We start from the raw sequence: 6,023 nt of genomic DNA on the forward strand, positions 1-6,023 counted from the left end.
GCCTATAGGGAGCACCGTGTGGTGCAAGGACAACAACCTCTCCCTCAATGTGATCAAGACAAAGGAGATGATTGTTGACTACAGGAAAAGGAGGACCGAGCACACCCCCATTCTCATCGACGGGGCTTTTACTCCCAAGCCTCTACCTTCATGTACATAATTACCTCAATTACCGCGACACCGGAGCCCCCCGCACAACATTGACACATTGACTCTGTACCGGTACCCCCTGTATATAGCCCCACTGTTGTTATTTACTGCTGCCCTTTCATTATTTGTTATTCTTATCTCCTACTTTTTTTAGGGATTTTCTTAAAACCGCATTGTTGGTTAAAGGCTTTTAAGTAAGCATTTCACTGTTAGGTTGTATTCAGCGTATATAACAAATAAAATTTGACTTGATTTGAATCGTGCATAATAAAGAAGTCTATACAGGACTCTGGTGTGTCTCGGACTGGTTATAATGTTTATAGATCTGATAGAGCTGGCAGAGGAGCGGGTGTCGCCATATACATAAAGAGCAACTTAAATGTTCCTGTATCCATTACCACCTCTGTCCCTCAGCAATTTGAATGTCTAGTCCTTAATGTGGGCCTTGGTAATAATGCCAAAGTGGGAATTTAGCACCTCCCTCGGCCTCAAATGTGCTCTTTGCAAATTGTCTGACCTGCTGTCTAACTATGATCAATACAAATGATTAATAGTGGGTGATCTTAATCTGGATTGATTGATTCCAGTATCTGATGGGCTGAAAGATATTTGTACTGAGATAGATTTAAATCTGTCATGTTCCTGACCTTATTTCCTTTGTTCAGTCTTGTTTAGTTGGTCAGGACGTGAGCTGGGTGGGCATTCTATGTTATGTGTTTCTATGTTGGGTTTATTGTTTGGCCTAATATGGTTCTCAATCAGGGGCAGGTGTTTGTCATTGTCTCTGATTGGGAACCATATTAAGGTAGGCTGTTTCTCACTGTTTGTTTGTGGGTGATTGTTCCTGTTCATTGCGTTCTTCGTTGTCTGTATGTTCACATGTTCAGGTCTGTAGCGTCGTTAGTTTCATTTTCTGTTTATTGTTTTGTTCGTGTTGTTACGTGTTTCCAATAAATATGGAAACATACCACGCTGCGCTTTGGTCCTCCTCTCTTCCACCTAACGACGAGCGTTACAAAATCTATCTTCATCACCTGATAACTTAACCAACACTCTCCAACTTGAAACACCCTGAGACATCTACTCTCTTAGATATTATTCGAACAAATACCCCTCATTTACAGCCAATGGGATATCTGAGGTTGAGTGACTGGTCGGTTGTGTCAACTATCACTGACTGGAATCCGGCCCATCATTTAACTCTGTGGCAGATAAACATGCACCACACAAAATGTTAAGGGTGAAAGACCGATCTAATCCTTGGTTCACGCATGAGTTGTCTGTGAAATTACAAGAATTACATTTTGCTTGGGCTAAGATTGACTGATTCTACGTCTGATTGGCAGTCCTTTAGACATTTGAAAAATACATGTCTATCTCTGCTTAGAAAAGCAAAATCAACATATTTCTTGAATTGCGTATCGGAGAATGGTGTTAATCCAGCTAAGTATTCAAATAAAGTGTGACCAAAAACAGTGCACTATATAGGGAATAGGGTGCTATTTGGGATACAATTTTAACAAACCATCAGTACTGTAGCAGCAGAACGAGTCTGCCAGTCGGTCGGTGCGCTCCACAGTGACTGAAATGAACAACTTTTGTACTTCTTGACTTCTTCCTCTACAGATATTCTTTGTGCGTCTGTAATGAATGCCCCCTGGTCAGGAGAAACGGATAACAGGCAGAACGTGAGGCCCTACTGGCACCTTGCCAGGTGGCATCAGTCTTACCATGTCTCTGTCTCTCATAAGTACACACAAGTACACACAAGTACACACAAGTACACACACACACACACACACACTTTGTCTCAGCCAATACTTCCACCTGCTCCCCTTCCCCTCCTCCCATACAGTTAACTATGAGGACCTCTAAGCCTCCATACAGTTAACTATGAGGACCTCTAAGCCTCCGTACAATTAGCTATGAGGACCTCTAAGCCTCCGTACAGTTAGCTATGAGGACCTCCAAGCCTCTCGTACAGTTAGCTCTGTGCAGGTACAAGCCTCCGTACAGTTAGCTCTGTGCAGATACAAGCCTCCGTACAGTTAGCTCTGTGGAGATACAAGCTCCCATACAGTTAGCTCTGTGGAGATACAAGCTCCCATACAGTTAGCTCTGTGGAGATACAAGCTCCCATACAGTTAGCTCTGTGGAGATACAAACCGCCGTACAGTTAGCTCTGTGCAGATATAAGCCTCCGTACAGTTAGCTCTGTGGCGATACAAGCCGCCGTACAGTTAGCTCTGTGGCGATACAAGCCTCCGTACAGTTAGCTCTGTGCAGATACAAGCCGCCGTACAGTTCGCTCTGTGGCGATACAAGCCTCCGTACAGTTATCTCTGGGGCGATACAAGCCGCCGTACAGTTAGCTCTGTGCAGATACAAGCCTCCGTACAGTTAGCTCTGTGCAGATACAAGCCTCCGTACAGTTAGCTCTGTGGCGATACAAGCCTCCGTACAGTTAGCTCTGTGGCGATACAAGCCTCCGTACAGTTAGCTCTGTGCAGATACAAGCCTCCGTACAGTTAGCTCTGTGCAGATACAAGCCTCCGTACAGTTAGCTCTGTGGCGATACAAGCCTCCGTACAGTTAGCTCTGTGCAGATACAAGCCTCCGTACAGTTAGCTCTGTGCAGATACAAGCCTCCGTACAGTTAGCTCTGTGGCGATACAAGCCTCCGTACAGTTAGCTATGAGGACCTCCAAGCCCCCGTACAGTTAGCTCTGTGGCGATACAAGCCTCCGTACAGTTAGCTATGAGGACCTCCAAGCCCCCGTACAGTTAGCTCTGTGGCGATACAAGCCTCCGTACAGTTAGCTATGAGGACCTCCAAGCCTCCGTACAGTTAGCTCTGTGGCGATACAAGCCTCCGTACAGTTAGCTATGAGGACCTCCAAGCCTCCGTACAGTTAGCTCTGTGGCGATACAAGCCTCCGTACAGTTAGCTCTGTGGCGATACAAGCCTCCGTACAGTTAGTTCTGTGGCGATACAAGCCTCCGTACAGTTAGCTCTGTGGCGATACAAGCCTCCGTACAGTTAGCTATGAGGACCTCCAAGCCTCCATACAGTTAGCTACGTGCATATACAAGCCTCTGTACAGTTAGCTCTGTGGAGATACAAGCCTCCGTACAGTTAGCTCTGTGGAGATGCAAGCCTCCGCTAGTTGTCAAATGAACCCTATCACTGGGCCAAAAGGCCTGCTTGAGCTTTTATTACAGCTCTCTAGTCCAGGGCAGTCAGAGCTAAGTTAGCAGAGAGGAAATGGCGAGGCAAGAAGTTTTCCTCAGCCCAAAACTGTCCACGAAAATAAGCCCACGAAGTGAGAAATGTTTTTAAATAGGTCAATGAGAGAGTGTTGAATTTAGGCTTATTTGATCAAAGAAAAGTTTCGTAATGTTGTTTGCGCTAATATAAATGGACGCACTTAGCATTTCGGCAATTACTTTATATCAGAGTCGTGCCTGTTCTCATAGAAATAGAGGCGTCATCAGGAATATCACCCATTTTAGCATGGACATGGTGTCACGAACGTCGTAGTGAGGAGACCAAGGCGCAGCGTGATTTGAATACATTCTTCCTTTTAATAATGAAGTACACTTATTAACAAACAATACAAAATAACAAAACGAACGTGACCGCTATAACACTGAGTGCAAACATGCAACATCACATAGACAATCACCCACAAACCAAACTGGAAAATGGCAACCTAAATAGGATCCCCAATCAGAGACAACGATAAACAGCTGCCTCTGATTGGGAACCAATCTAGGCCACCATAGACCTACATAATGCCTAGACTACACACACACACCTAGACATACCCAAAACCCTAGACAAGACAAAAATAGGTGGCGCCTCTGGAGCGGGGACCCTCGCAGCGGGCCCCGGACTGAAGACCCTCGTAGAGGGCGCCACTGGACGGAAGGGCGCCTCTGGACTGAGGGGTGGCTCTGGCGGCTCCGGACTGACGGGCGACTCTGGCGGCTCCTGACTGACGGGCGACTCTGGCGGCTCCTGACTGACGGGCGACTCTGGCGGCTCCTGACTGACGGGCGGCTCTGGCAGCTCAGGACAGACGGGCGGCTCTGGCAGCTCAAGACAGACGGGCAGCTCTGGCAGCTCAGGACAGACGGGAGAACTTGGAGGGGGGAGACCTACAGTAGGCCTGGTGCGTGTCGGAGGGACCGGATGGACCGGGCTGTGGGGGAGCACTGGAGCTCTGGTGCGCAGCCTTGGCACCACTCCTCCAGGCTGGATGTCCACTTTAGCCCGGACCCTCCAGAGTGCAGGCACAGGTTGAACCGGGCTGTGGGTGAGCACTGGAGATCTGGTGCATACTACTCGCACCTCTCCCTTAGGCTCAATGCCCACATTCACCTGGCACGGGCGGAGCGCAGGCATAGGACGCACTGCACCTTCCCAGCGCCCCGGAGACACAGCACGCAGAGCCGGCGCAGGATACCCTGGGCCGAAACGGCGTACCGGAGACCAGACACGCTGAGACGGCACAACACGCCCTGGCTGGATACCCACTCTCGCTTGGCACTTGCGGGGGGCTGGCCTATAGCACCCTGGTAATGAGCGCGTACTGGCGACACCGTGCGCTCCACCGCATAACACGGTGCCTGACCAGTACAACGCTGCTTTCCGTAAGCACGAGGAGTGGGCTCAAGTCTCCAAGCTGATTTGGGGGCTGATTTGGGGGCTGCCTCTCGCGCTGCCGTTCTACCTCCTCATATATTGCCGCCGCTCAGCTTTCGCTGCCTCCAGTTCTTCCTTGGGGCGGCGAATACATTCTTAAGTTCTAACCAAAATAATAAAGAAAACAAAGATAACTAAGGTCAGGGCGTGACACATGGCCATTGAGGGCTTCCACTATTTTAAAGTCGTCAACTGGGTGGGGATTTCTATAAGGTGGGAGAATAAAGCCAATAAAGAAGTACATTTACTACTTTAAAATGGAGATAGCCTCCATGGTTCCACCCATGCTGTTACATACACTATAAAAGCACAGCTACAAAGATGAGTCCTCTATCTATCGCCATGGCCTGTTGTCTTCCCTCTCATTGGCTAGAATGGCCCCACCTGATCTCACCTCCTCCCATCTGCCTTCCATCTTTCTATTTCAATAGTTAGAGCGGTCACTTGACTATCTTGTCAATATAATAGACAATCTTTGGTGGATGGTTTGGTATATTTTAAGGACGGAAGCAGGTAGTTTTGGCCTGTCAAATGTTTTTTGTTTGTTTGTCTGTTTTGTTGCTTTGGGTTGGCCTTACAACAGCAGATGTTGCTTTGGGTTGGCCTTACAACAGCTGATGTTGCTTTGGGTTGGCCATACAACAGCAGATGTTGCTTTGGGTTGGCCTTACAACAGCTGATGTTGCTTTGGGTTGGCCTTACAACAGCTGATGTTGCTTTGGGTTGGCCTAACAACAGCTGATGTTGCTTTGGGTTGGCCTAACAACAGCTGATGTTGCTTTGGGTTGGCCTAACAACAGCTGATGTTGCTTTGGGTTGGCCTAACAACAGCTGATGTTGCTTTGGGTTGGCCTGACAACAGCTGATGTTGCTTTGGGTTTGCCTTACAACAGCTGATGTTGCTTTGGGTTGGCCATACAGCAGCAGATGTTGCTTTGGGTTGGCCATACAGCAGCAGATGTTGCTTTGGGTTGGCCTAACAACAGCTGATGTTGCTTTGGGTTGGCCTAACAACAGCAGATGTTGCTTTGGGTTGGCCTAACAACAGCTGATGTTGCTTTGGGTTGGCCTAACAACAGCTGATGTTGCTTTGGGTTGGCCTGGCAACAGCAGATGTTGCTTTGGGTTGGCCTAACAACAGCTGATGTTGCTTTGGGTTGGCCTA

The sequence above is a fragment of the Salvelinus namaycush genome, chromosome 17 (assembly GCF_016432855.1).
Source record: "Salvelinus namaycush isolate Seneca chromosome 17, SaNama_1.0, whole genome shotgun sequence".
Taxonomy (NCBI): Eukaryota; Metazoa; Chordata; class Actinopteri; order Salmoniformes; family Salmonidae; genus Salvelinus; species Salvelinus namaycush.